At 38.0% G+C, this 14,790-nt stretch overlaps 1 protein-coding gene and 1 non-coding gene across 2 annotated transcripts in view; both read right to left on the reverse strand.

Moving 5' to 3' along the window:
- Positions 1–6,671: 6,671 nt before the first annotated feature.
- Trnas-aga lies at positions 6,672–6,744 on the reverse strand. Its single transcript has one exon. It is a non-coding gene; the product is annotated as a tRNA-Ser (tRNA).
- Positions 6,745–9,346: 2,602 nt separating this feature from the next.
- The window catches only part of LOC110457298 (protein PRQFV-amide-like), a 54,068-nt gene continuing 48,624 nt past the window's right edge, over positions 9,347–14,790 (reverse strand). The window contains exon 4 of the mRNA XM_021508503.1: positions 9,347–10,110. The gene's annotated coding sequence lies outside the window, so the exon portion shown is untranslated. The remainder of the gene's footprint in view (positions 10,111–14,790) is intronic.

Here is a 14,790-nt window from a genome sequence, read left to right on the forward strand (position 1 = left end):
CCCTTGATGATTTCAGTCGTGTTATAAGGATAAGTATACCTTAGCGATCTCCCTTGATGATTTCAGTCGTGTTATAAGGATAAGTATACCTTAGCGATCTCCCTTGATGATTTCAGTCGTGTTATAAGGATAAGTATACCTTAGCGATCTCCCTTGATGATTTCAGTCGTGTTATAAGGATAAGTATACCTTAGCGATCTCCCTTGATGATTTCAGTCGTGTTATAAGGATAAGTATACCTTAGCGATCTCCCTTGATGATTTCAGTCGTGTTATAAGGATAAGTATACCTTAGCGATCTCCCTTGATGATTTCAGTCGTGTTATAAGGATAAGTATACCTTAGCGATCTCCCTTGATGATTTCAGTCGTGTTATAAGGATAAGTATACCTTAGCGATCTCCCTTGATGATTTCAGTCGTGTTATAAGGATAAGTATACCTTAGCGATCTCCCTTGATGATTTCAGTCGTGTTATAAGGATAAGTATACCTTAGCGATCTCCCTTGATGATTTCAGTCGTGTTATAAGGATAAGTATACCTTAGCGATCTCCCTTGATGATTTCAGTCGTGTTATAAGGATAAGTATACCTTAGCGATCTCCCTTGATGATTTCAGTCGTGTTATAAGGATAAGTATACCTTAGCGATCTCCCTTGATGATTTCAGTCGTGTTATAAGGATAAGTATACCTTAGCGATCTCCCTTGATGATTTCAGTCGTGTTATAAGGATAAGTATACCTTAGCGATCTCCCTTGATGATTTCAGTCGTGTTATAAGGATAAGTATACCTTAGCGATCTCCCTTGATGATTTCAGTCGTGTTATAAGGATAAGTATACCTTAGCGATCTCCCTTGATGATTTCAGTCGTGTTATAAGGATAAGTATACCTTAGCGATCTCCCTTGATGATTTCAGTCGTGTTATAAGGATAAGTATACCTTAGCGATCTCCCTTGATGATTTCAGTCGTGTTATAAGGATAAGTATACCTTAGCGATCTCCCTTGATGATTTCAGTCGTGTTATAAGGATAAGTATACCTTAGCGATCTCCCTTGATGATTTCAGTCGTGTTATAAGGATAAGTATACCTTAGCGATCTCCCTTGATGATTTCAGTCGTGTTATAAGGATAAGTATACCTTAGCGATCTCCCTTGATGATTTCAGTCGTGTTATAAGGATAAGTATACCTTAGCGATCTCCCTTGATGATTTCAGTCGTGTTATAAGGATAAGTATACCTTAGCGATCTCCCTTGATGATTTCAGTCGTGTTATAAGGATAAGTATACCTTAGCGATCTCCCTTGATGATTTCAGTCGTGTTATAAGGATAAGTATACCTTAGCGATCTCCCTTGATGATTTCAGTCGTGTTATAAGGATAAGTATACCTTAGCGATCTCCCTTGATGATTTCAGTCGTGTTATAAGGATAAGTATACCTTAGCGATCTCCCTTGATGATTTCAGTCGTGTTATAAGGATAAGTATACCTTAGCGATCTCCCTTGATGATTTCAGTCGTGTTATAAGGATAAGTATACCTTAGCGATCTCCCTTGATGATTTCAGTCGTGTTATAAGGATAAGTATACCTTAGCGATCTCCCTTGATGATTTCAGTCGTGTTATAAGGATAAGTATACCTTAGCGATCTCCCTTGATGATTTCAGTCGTGTTATAAGGATAAGTATACCTTAGCGATCTCCCTTGATGATTTCAGTCGTGTTATAAGGATAAGTATACCTTAGCGATCTCCCTTGATGATTTCAGTCGTGTTATAAGGATAAGTATACCTTAACGATCTCCATTTCTGATTGTAGTCGTGTTATAAAGATATTTGACCTTAGCGTTCTCCATTTCTGATTTTAGTCGTGCTATAAGGCTATTTTGCCTTAACGTTCCCATTTCTGATTTTAGTCGTGTCCACCCTGTAGGTGGGGGATCGGGAAAGAAATACACCTGCTGTTAACCCGCGGCATGTATCGTGGGAGGCGACTGATTTGGAACCCTCTGCAGAATTTGGGATTTGCTTTGGTGTCCTCTATTTGTGGGCACAAAAGCGACCATAATAAATCTGCTGCGCCCATTGCAATATTTTGGATCTTTATATTTCTTTCTACTTCTTACTACCTTTTATTTCCTGGCGCCTTGCTTGACAATACTTCACTTTTGGCTTGACTGTTGAGCGTTCGCCCAGGTGAGGAAGGCAATGGGTTCTGTTCTCAGGCCTTGACATACCGAAGTCCTTAAAAATGGTAGTTGTTATTCCCTGCTTAACGTTCAGCATTTAGGGGAATGGTAGCTGGTTCACCCGTTATCAGTATAATGTGACCTGGCGGAATGCTGTGCTTGTTGCCTTCGGCATGGCATTTCAGTGAGATATCACTATAAATTCGGCATCAGATCCACGCTATCCCAAGGAGGCAAGAACACCAACATACCCTGTCTCCTGCATATACACACGCAAGCACGAATACACTTCAGACATGGAAGCACGTCCTTAACTGACCTTAGCTGTTTTAAAATAGGACGTTAAACAAAATTAAACCAAACCTTTAGTCGTGTTATAAAGATATTTTACTTTAGTGTTCTCCGTTTCTGACTTAAGTCGTGTTATAATCATTGTTATTTTCAAATGTACTAAAACGTTCTCTGTCCGATGAAGTCTTGCTTCAAGGGTGATTTATACCACAGCGTTATCACTGTGTGATTTTAATCGTTATATAATAATAAGTTATATAAGAGCGTTCTTTCTGATTCGGTGTAATACATGAACATACAAGCGTACGTATTACCACCCTCTGTTCGTTTGTTGTATGTCTTTGATGTCGTTCGCACAGACTTCATTTGATTTTGGTCAGGTTGTTCGAAGCATCAATATTTTAACACTCAGTTAACTTGAGTTTTCAAAATGTATAAGTATTTTAACATTTTGTCTTGAATCGTTTAAAATACAGATATTTTTAGTCTTCGTTCAGGTAGCGGCACGTTTAACAACCGGGTCCTGAGCATTATTTAACAGAATTGGTGACATTATTTTCACATATTTTTTAAAAGCTGTAAACGATTTTGTACCTGTCCTCCGCTCCTGTGGTTAATGCAGACGCTAGCGTATTTCTTTGCCTTGACAACACTCATTGTTCACCCATGTTTCTCCAATTTTTACTTGAACATTATGCAGAACCCTCCGCTGTTTTGCAGATTCAAAATTCATTTGTTTTGTTGTACGTACGTACGATGTCTATATCATTGTTATCTTATAACGGAAGGTTTTGGATCGATTTCGGTAAATTGTCAACTGGAAAATATTAACTACAGTAAGGCATGCATGCTGAAAGAGATTCCTTTCTTTAATCGTACATTGACGTCAGCGATATTTACATTTACATGATGGCAATATCTTTAATCTATAACGATACTTTCAGAAAACCTATGACCCCGGCCTGTACGTGATACGAAGATTCCGTAGTAATATCAACGGCTAATGTGTTTAGAGAGGAAGGCAAACATGGTTCCGGTTATCTGACCGTTCTATACTTCACACATCTAATACTAACATATTTCACTCTACCATGTGAGGCACAGTCGATTATGAAGACAGATTAGTCGAGTTTATGTTGCCGTATTCTTGCCATGTCCAAATGTTCTGTTGTCTTGACAATACGACACTGTTTACGTAGACATGGATACGATCAGGCTGGACAAGACATTACATAATGTCTTCCATCTTGTTTAGTTATGTCACAATACGTCTAGGTGCGCCTCTATTGCTGTGTGTAGTATTATGTAGAAGTTATATGGATTAGGATTCTTTACCTCGGCGAGCAAGGTTGATTCCATATTATCGAGTACTTGAGATTGTGTTTCGAAACCAGGTGAAATGTTTTCTGTTAGATTTAATATAAAGTTACCATTTACAAGATTTTAAGATTGATTAGGCATGCTGTTTTGTTCTTGTGTTTTGATATTGTTGTAGACTTTCTATCTTTTATGTCTCCTTTGATCCTGTTGTTGCCTTTACATTTGTTTCTCCTTCGATCCTGGTGTTGCCTTTCCATTTTTGATGTCTCCTTCGAGCCTTGTGTTGACTTTCAATTGTTGATGTCTCCTTCGATCCTTGTGTTGCCTCTCCATTTTTTATGTCTCCTTCGATCCTGTTGTTGCCTTTCCATTTGTTTCTCCTTCGATCCTGGTGTTGTCTTTCCATTTGTTTCTCCTTCGATCCTGGTGTTGCCTTTCCACATTTGATGTCTCCTTCGATCCTTGTGTTGACTCTCAATTGTTGATGTCTCCTTCGATCCTTGTGTTGCCTCTCCAATTTTTGATGTCTCTTTCAATCCTTTTGTTGCCTTTCCATTTGTTTCTCCTTCGATCCTGGTGTTGCCTTTCCATTTTTGATTTCTCCTTCGACCCCGAATTGACTCTCAATTTTTGATGTCTCATTGGATCCTTATGTTGCCTTTCCATTGTTTTGGTTGTCTCCTTCGATCCTGGTGTTGCCTTTCTCTCTGCTTTGGAGTCTGCTTGGTTTCTGGCTGTTAACGTTCGTGTCGGGATATCATCCATTCTTGTTGTTTTTTCATTTAGTTTTGATGTCTTCTCGGTTCCTGTTGTCTTCTTGTATTGACGTCTTGTTCCGATTTATGTATGATTTTGAGATGTTTATAATTTAGTTTACAATGGCACTTTAATATTTGATTGATATTTCTCGATCCTATTACTACAACTGAATTAATTTGATATTGAAGTTTACCACATTCAAAAAAGGCCTGATACGTTTACCTTATTCTGACAAGACCATTGTATGCTTAAAGTCATAGGAGTGAATTGATAAACGGAAATAGGAAGTACATCCCTAGTTGAAAATCCAATGTAGGGAGACAGTATCACAATTTCTGCATATTCTAATGTTTAATATTAAACTGATGAATATTGTATGTTTATTATTGACAGAACAGTATGTTCTTTCAATATTAAAGTATTTCAAAGCAATCCAGACATTAATTCAGTTTTTTTTTTATCAATGAGTCACATGTGTCCATTTTTCTGTTCTTCAAGAAACCGGCTACCTATTTTACTACTGTGAAGTTTTTCAAGAAAGATAACTCTTCCATGCAATTACTATGTGTATATGGTTTTATTATCAAGTCTCAATTTTTAATCGTTTAACGATAATTTATTTTACACAATTTTAGTTAATCTATGGCAGTTTCATTTTTGTTGACATTATTTTGCAAAAAAATGTGTCTTTCATTTTTTTCTTCAAAATTCACTCCTGTTTACATACATTTCCATTTAAAATCCTTTAAAATTCTGACAACCTGTATTTTTTTTGTGGCAGAAATGTTTCTTTACTTCAAAGCAATATAACTACAAAATTTGAAGAAATTCTACATAGAAATGGTGACACAATCCTATTACCTTAACACATTTCCGAAATGTTGCACTTGCGTTTTTAAGTAGCTTATTAGTATAACTAAATCATGATATAACAAACACCTTATAACATATGTATATTTACCAAGCACGGTTTTGTCTGCTTCTTATGATTACATTCTGTGCTTTATCCCATTTTTACAAGGTCCTATTTTTAAAACAAATTACCTTACTGAATCAGAATGAAAGTTACCATTTCTAACCAGGATATGATTCGGCGTTTATACTCTTTGTATAGTTCTTACTGGCTAATAGACTGTCTTGGTAAGGAGATATAGACAGAATACTTTATCATGCTCGCATCACTTCTCTTTTTACCTGATTCATACAACATCATGATTTGTTATATGACGTTCGTCTCTGCTTCACTTTTAATTGGTCGAATCCACGATACGATATTGTATTGCAAAATGCGATGTTGACTTGAAACTCCAAATTCAAATTTGAGAATTCAACAAAACATCTCTTTCTTGGGTTAACTACAAATAACTATGTTTACCTAAAGTTATGATAAACGGACCAAGCAATGATCAAAAGATACATTTGACTCATTTATACTAGGTCAGTAAACCAACAGAGTTTATCTCCTTCGCACAAGGTCACAATACCTTGTGACTATTTGCTTCATACAAAGTCGAGATAAAGCGTGCTTGTGGTGACAGAGATACCACCGTTTGTTGATATTATCCTTAGCACTTCACTGACTTACAAACAACAACTTAAACGTGTCGATAATGTGGCATTTGTTCGTAAATCTTGTACTATTTCGTGCAAGATTTTGCTTTGTATTTTTGGTTTTGTTTTTGAACCTGGTCTGTTTTCATGTAAAACAGTGTCCCACCTAGTATGTTCTGTTGTATGGTATAAATCCCATTCAGTTTGGTATGATGTAATCTTCGTGGTAACACACAGTCTTGTCCGATGTATGATATAATGATCAAACAAATTTTCTCGTGTATGATAAATAGTCACACCTATTCTACTCTGAGGCATGATGCTTCGTCACACTCAATGTGTCATGACGTGTCCCACTTGTCCTTTATGACGTGAGATAAATGGCCTACCCCACCCACTGTTTATGCATTGTAGATAGTCCCACTTATTCTGTTTCGAAATTTGATGCAGAGTCAGGACTAGTTTTTTTTTAAAGTATGATACATATCAAATCCTGATACATAATTAATTTAATATACCAAACCATACATGTTGGATCTTCTGTAACAGGAGAGGAAAAATGAACGGCCAGACCGGGGTTCGAACCCGGGACCCTCCGAACTCTAGACGGACGCTCTACCAATTGAGCTATCTGGTCGCCGACGATCGATCCCGTCCAGTTCCGCTACATCTTCAAACGAAAGTTAAAAAAGTACATATGGACTGTGACATTGGACATCTTAAACGATGACCCGTGAGAGAAGTGGTCCACAACAGGGACCCGTGAGAGAAGTGGTCCACAACAGTGACCCGTGAGAGAAGTGGTCCACAACAGGGACCCGTGAGAGAAGTGGTCTTCAACAGTGACCTATGGGAGAAGTGGTCTACAACAGTGACCCGTGAGAGAAGTGGTCTACAACAGTGACCCGTGAGAGATGTGGTCTACAACAGGGATCCGTGAGAGAAATGGTCTACAACAGGAATCTGTGAGAGAAGTGGTCTTCAACAGGGGCCTCTGAGAGAAGTAGTCTACAACTGGGACCCGTGACAGATGTGGTCTACAACAGTGACCCGTGAGAGATGTGGTCTACAACAGGGATCCGTGAGAGAAATGGTCTACAACAGGAATCTGTGAGAGAAGTGGTCTTCAACAGGGGCCTCTGAGAGAAGTAGTCTACAACTGGGACCCGTGAGAGATGTGGTCTACAACAGTGACCCGTGAGAGATGTGGTCTACAACAGTGACCCGTGAGAGAAGTGGTCTGCAACAGTGACCTGTGAGAGAAGTGGTCTACAACAGGGGCATGTGAGAGAAGTGGTCTACAACAGGGGCCTGTGAGAGAAGTGGTCTTCAACAGTGACCTGTGGGAGAAGTGGTCTACAACAGGGGCATGTGAGAGAAGTGGTCTACAACAGGGACCTGTGAGAGAAGTGGTTTTCAACAGGGGCCTCTGAGAGAAGTAGTCTACAACTGGGACCCGTGCGAGAAGTGGTCTACAACAGGGGCCTGTGAGAGAAGTGGTCGTCAACAGTGACCTGTGGGAGAAGTGGTCTTCAACAGGGGCCTCTGAGAGAAGTAGTCTACAACTGGGACCCGTGCGAGAAGTGGTCTACAACAGGGGCCTGTGAGAGACGTGGTCTTCAACAGTGACCTGTGGGAGAAGTGGTGTACAACAGGGGCATGTGAGAGAAGTGGTCTACCACAGGGACCTGTGAGAGAAGTGGTCTTCAACAGGGGCCTCTGAGAGAAGTAGTCTACAACTGGGACCCGTGGGAGAAGTGGTCTACAACAGGGGCCTGTGAGAGAAGTAGTCTACAACTGGGACCGGTGAGAGAAGTGGTCTACAACAGTGACCTGTGAGAGAAGTGGTCTACAACAGGGGCCTGTGAGAGAAGTGGTCTTTAACAGTGACCTGTGGGAGAAGTGGTCTACAACAGGGGCCTGTGAGAGAAGTAGTCTACAACTGGGACCGGTGAGAGAAGTGGTCTACAACAGTGACCTGTGAGAGAAGTGGTCTGCAACAGTGACCTGTGAGAGAAATGGTCTGCAACAGTTACCTGTGAGAGAAGTGGTCTGCAACAGGGGCCTGTGAGAGAAGTAGTCTACAACTGGGACCCGTGAGAGAAGTGGTCTACAACAGTGACCTGTGAGAGAAGTTTTCTACAACAGTGACCTGTGAGAGAAGTGGTCTACAACAGTGACCTGTGAGAGAAGTGGTCTACAACAGTGACCTGTGAGAGACATGGTCAACAACAGAGACCTGTGAGAGAAGTGGTCTACAACAGGGACCTGTTAGAGAATTGGTCAACAACAGGGACCTGTGAGAGAAGTGCTCTACAGCAGGGACCTGTGGGAGATGTGGTCTACAACAGGGACATGTGAGACAAACCTTAAATCAGGAGATGAAGTATAAGTGGTTTAGAAAGCGGTTACTTTGATAAGACGATTTTTAGCTAGATACGATTACTGTTTTTAATTTGCTCACTACATACTAACTTTGAATATTTGTCTTAGAAACCCCTGTCTATAAGCCATCATCTGCTCATTACTACTGTCCAATTTGAAAGATAATTTAACTAGCATGGCAGATCACCTATTTATAACTACAGTCAACTTTATCTTGAAAAGGGCAAAGATTTATAACGACACAGATGCCTGCTTTTGTTCATACCATACTTCCTCCCGTTGTCGTATTTTAAGCTTGGTTTGAAGTTGCTTTGTTTTGTCCTTTTGTCCATGTACGTATATGTTTATGATTTTTGAGCTGTTATGATATGACCGAGACAAACGTCGCCTACGCTACAGCGTCAGTGACCACATTTAGGTACGAGTATTATGAGTCCACTGAGAGATAAGTTTAGTCGCAGGTTTACGGCCGGTTCCAATTGTTCTGCCAAGTATTAAGTTATGGCCGTCTGCATTGGGAACCAGACACATTTTCTTTTCCAAATCTCGTTTATGAAATTAAACGTTTTTGACACAAGGCTGTTCTCTTAAATATAAGTTTGTGTAGCCGGTTTTTTTCAGTCATAGAACTTTTGTTGATGGAATATCGTTTCTGTTTATAGTTTTTATTTTTAAAGGGACGTTTTCTAAATAAAATGTAATTGCTGATATTGTGATTTGAATAACGAGTTAATTCATTCGCAAATTTATTCGCAAATTTCAGGAACCTTTAACGAGTATCGGCCATAACCAAATCTTTTGGGATGTATAGTTTAGTCTTTCACCTAGATGAGAAAATACGAAAAAGACTGATGGAAAATTCAATTTTCTTTAATTCTTAACATTTTCGCCACACCCGACGAAGACATTTAAACAAATAAATTACCATATTTACAAGATTGAGCGATGCAACTTGACAACAAAGGTCAAGGTCATTGAATACATGTGATGTAAATAAAGTCTAACACATCTGCTGAATGTCCTTGACTGGTCAATACAATGATCCAGGAATGTTATCGCGACGGATGTGAAACATATTTTTAACCTTTTCCCTAGTGATATATACCCACATGAAAATATTCTTTAAACATCAGTTTATTGTATGCATTGAACTTACAGTCTCATTTGAATAAAATTGACCGAGCAAACGTAATCTATATCCCGGCATATACATTTTCCACCAGTGGACAATGTTAAAATCAGCCTAGCCATTCTCCTGACCGTTTACCCAGGTACTCTCCAAATCGTTTTCCTATAAACTCGGCCCATCTCTTGTTGGAGCGTTTGCCGAGAAACTCAGCCCATTTCTTGGTGAATTCGATACGGCCGTTGTCTGGGTAAGTGTCGGTAAACTCGGAGCCAAGTTGTCCAGTCTGGTAATTCCTAATAGCGGCTTTAAGATTATTAAGTCCGAATGCATGTTCTAGCGCATGCGGTTTTAAACTTCTAACTACATCCGGGAACCCGTATTTAATACTTCTTGTTTCTGCGGGACTAGGGAAATCCTCCTCGGGTGTGTTCAAATGATTAACAGACAGACGCAATGCTGTTTTCAGAAACGAGTCATCCTTAGGTTCATCTGGAAATACAAGATCACAACTCCATAAATACAACGTAAAAGTGGTATATACATATTTAAGAAAACTCAAAGAAAAATCCTTCTTGATGTTAACGATTTTAAAATCAAATACGTGTAGCTTTTTGAAATTGGGCTGTCGCTGCAATCTGGCATATCAACACATTTATTTTTCTCTTATAAACCATAATACTGAAAATGTCTAATAGACTATGTAGTGAAAAATGAAATGACGATTAGCTGATGTGATTCGTAACACTGATGTATTTTAGATGGGAAGAGTTTATAAATGTCAAATGTAGGATTGAGATACCAATAGATCCCGTATCAGCAAATCTAAGACCAAGACAAAGATAAAAACTGAACATATTTGGTTTCAAAATGAACTTAAAGATGTGCATTCTACTATGATTATCCAAATGTAGATCATGTGCTTGTTACTTTATCTATTAAGAGTCTAATCTATTCAATTTCTCCTAATTGTCAATTCAATTGTCTAACTTACGTTTTTTACTTCAGAGAATTCTATTCCCCCCCCCCCTCCAAGAGATATTATATATATAATAAACCCAAGGAGACGTTAGAAATTAGTTAACTACTTTAAAACATGCTTATTACAAACCCAAAGGGACCTTAAATATTAGCTGTAATCCGTGTTTATGATGAACGTAATGAATAACAGGCGAAATAAAAGAAATTTCAACTATTCGTAAAGGATATAACAGTATCGGATATGTATTTTTTTTGTTAAGTGACTCCCCTGTTCATGATTTCCTGATTAAATTTTAGAAAAACTAATAATGTATATATCCGATCTCACGTTTGCTGCAATGCAATTTTCGCGTTTCCGCGGTTGAATGGTTTAATGAATATAAACAATTGCTAATCACGCAGTTCTACATAACCAGATATAGCTCGGTTTAAGAGTAGGGATTGACACTTTAGAAGGTCAATGCTGGACTGTAAATCATTTTGACGCCCCAGAAAGCTCTACAAAATAGCTCACCACAATAATAAACTTACAATTGATTACCAGTGTCCTTTTCGGAGAACATACCTAGCAACACGCGTAGTACCGTTCTATGTTCACAATAACCATCCTCAAATAACTCAAGTTAGTGATTATCTCTGACAAAGAGTTAATGTCCCTGTTGTTTAGGGAGATTCGATTATCTAGTGACCACTTTTCAGCGAGAGTGACAATATCAAAGAGTTCACAGTACGACGCCAGAGTACGACTTTCGGTTTAGAAATATTCCAGTATATACGTTGTTTCTTGACATAATCAATATCAGTCGATAACTACTTTAAACTCGTTCGAAGTCATCCAACATGAAGTCAAGACATACCACATCCTATAAATAAACAAGATGTAGCTTAATTGATAAACCAAACAAAGCTAGACCTAACAGCAATGCACAGATTAAATGAGCCAAAACAACAGGCTCATCCTCGAGTCCATCTAATCAACAAGATGCCGATATTGACATCATGTGAATTAACAATCAACCAAAGCGTATACAAACAAGAAGTAAATTATAAATCATACTTGATAACAAGTCTAACTACGGAATCATGAAAACAGACAAAAAGTCACCAAGAACGGTGTTAGGTAATAGCAAATGTAACTAATATCCAACACAGAATTTAGGTAAATAATTTTAGTCATCGACTTCATGTAATTAATGTCGGTCACCGACTTAAGGTAAATTATGTCAGTTAACGACTTAAAGTAAGTTATGTCAGTGACCGACTTTAGGTAAGTTATGTCAGTGACCGACTTCAGGTAAGGAAATTTCAGTCACCGAACTCAGGTAGGTAATATCAGTCACCGAACTCAGGTAAATAATGTCAGTCACCGACTTCAGGTAAATAATATCAGTCACCGATCTACGGTAAGTACTGCCAGTAACCGACTTCAGGTAAATAATATCAGTTACCCGACTTCTGGTAAGTAAAATCAGTCACCGAACTCAGGTAAATAATGTCAGAAACCGACTTCAGGTAAATCCTATCAGTCACCGAAGTAATGCCAATCACCGAACTCAGGTAAGTACTATATTCACCAAGTTAGGGTTAAGTAATATCAGTCCCAAAAGACCTAAAATACAATGATGATTATGTTCTTTATGAAGGACACCTTATTTTCTTTTTAGGATGACATGAACTGTCTTTTATCGACTTAACTAGGCACTTATATCTGTGTTCTTTAATACACACTATACTAATTAAGCTCTATAAAAATACCAAACAGCCTGGCAATAGTGAAGTGTTGAAATGTCGATAGTCTCTTGAAACAAATGTTTCTCCTATTTAAATAATACCATTGGGATAAACATGTTCTTATTTCAATAAATATAAGTTGTTTGCCACAAATGTTTCATACACATATGACGTGCCCCTTATACTTTCGTGTTTGTTTGTCTATTAATGTCAACCGCACGTGCTTTATGTTGTATTTGAGATACAGTCTTTGTCTGACCTTTGATGGTTTTAAATACTCAATCTAATGGTATAATGTTCGATACCAAGTTGAAAAAATCGAAGCCATTAATAAATAGAAAACTGACCGGCGACACACTGTGTGGCGTCGAATGTCTTTTCCTGCAAAGACGACCCACCACGACGAAGTTAACGCCATTATAACACACCCTGATGTGTTTAAATAGAACAGAAGCGTATGCAGGTCAACTATCGGAGTGGTTTGTCGTTAAAAATTGCTTGGACATACACGGGTTGACGGACAACGCGCAGACTTCCACAGTGTAAGACGGAAAAGAAACAGCATGTTTTCCTCGTGCCAGAACGGACATGAACACGTAGACATGACAAACAAGTCGTGCCTGTCGACGAGACTGGGAAATAGATTGGCAAATGGTTCGAGCAAGAGCATTGTAAATACACTGATAAAGGCTATTACATTATCGTGTGGCATGGATTACTAAACACTTCACCTCTCGGCTTGTTACATGTGCTAAAGCTGTATAACATAAGGTCCTTAATCGCAATGAGCATTACTAACCGATTAAGTCAAATATCCATGTTAAAGAAATAGTCATTCATGTTTAGTCTTCATACATATTGCAGATTCTTTAATGATGATATTGCAACTTGACTAAAACAAAAACCAAAACATTTAAGGTAGAACTTCCTAGCGAACTTTGTTATATTTACGGCGTTTTTCTTATTCGCGATTGCTTGTTCACAACAAAGTTTTGATTCTGTAACAAGTTTTTGATCCCAGACCACTAAATTGTAAACCAAGGAGCTTTGCGAGTAGCAGTTCATACTCTCTTAAAAATATGCACAGCCTCTAAATATCTGTGTAGGTTTTAAAGATGACACAACATGAATCTAGTAGAAAAATAACTTTATAAAGGCCCGTATTTGGTAGAAAAATGACCGGACACGTAACCATGACTGAACTTTTTTTTTAATCGACTTGAGTCGAACCGTTTTCCTCATTTTGCTGATCGGTTTCNCCCCCCCCAAGGGTTTTATATGTTTAAACAGTATTCATTTTGTGTTAAAGGAAATGGGTTGTAAATATTTTCCTAAGCTGACTTGGAGAAAAAACGCTGCACATGAGAATTATATAATGTAGATATATATAGGTGTTTTGTTTCCTCAATGATTATTGTAAATTGATTATAAAACTATCACACGATAATTGTGTTAACAATACAAGAGCATAAATGTTGTATATCATCTGTTAATATCACTGTTACTACAAAGGTGATGGGACGCATCTCAATCTGAAACAAAAATACATTTTAACACAGGAGATTAATGACATAATTACATGTAGGTAATTAGGGATAAAATAAATGCTTATTTTCCCGTTCATTAAGCTGTTCTAGAAGCTCAATTATATATAATATATATAATCCACAAATTTGAAATTGAGTATTTTCCCCACATGTAAAAAGACCTACCTTGTTCAGGATTCCAGATATTCTGAAAGCTTTGTTACCCTGCTTTTATATTTGTTAATAAATAATGATGACTTTGTCATTGCCGAAGTAGTGGAAATACTCGTAGTTTGACCCTTCAAACCACTCGCGAGGAGGAAAAGAATTACGTTGTAAGTTTAGTTGCAATATGCATCTGTATACATTTCATTTTGTTTGCGTTTTTGAACACGCGCTGTTTATTTTTTTAATAAACACGAGTCAATCAAGTATTTTACAGGAATAATATTTCCACATTTACGGATCATGGACAAAGTTTCGCTGACAAAGAAAATGATGGAAGAACACATGAGCAACACACATAATATGGTGAACACACCTCAATATAAATGTTGATAAAGCCATTTTCACACGAAAATTGTTTAAGCATAAAAAAGTTACAAATACAAGTTAGTAATAAACTGTGTTAGTAGATATTGAAAGCAGTTATATTAATGAACTAGTTAGTTTCTGGTTACAATGAAAAGAAATGAATATTAGTTAGGAACACTTCGGATGTTAAGGTTTCGACGAGAAATAAACGTGTTAGTATGGTTAACTTATTATGCAACAGTAGGGAAGATTAAAGATATGCAAATCGACATCATGCTGATGAGGTCATCACATCTGCGGTCAACAATGACGTCATAACAGGACAGGGCGCATGACGTCAACACGGGGACATCGTCTTGCATTCATCAATACGCCGACATGCAATATGGGATACGAAGAG

The sequence above is a fragment of the Mizuhopecten yessoensis genome, unplaced genomic scaffold, assembly GCF_002113885.1.
Source record: "Mizuhopecten yessoensis strain PY_sf001 unplaced genomic scaffold, ASM211388v2 scaffold9073, whole genome shotgun sequence".
Lineage (NCBI taxonomy): Eukaryota > Metazoa > Mollusca > Bivalvia > Pectinida > Pectinidae > Mizuhopecten > Mizuhopecten yessoensis.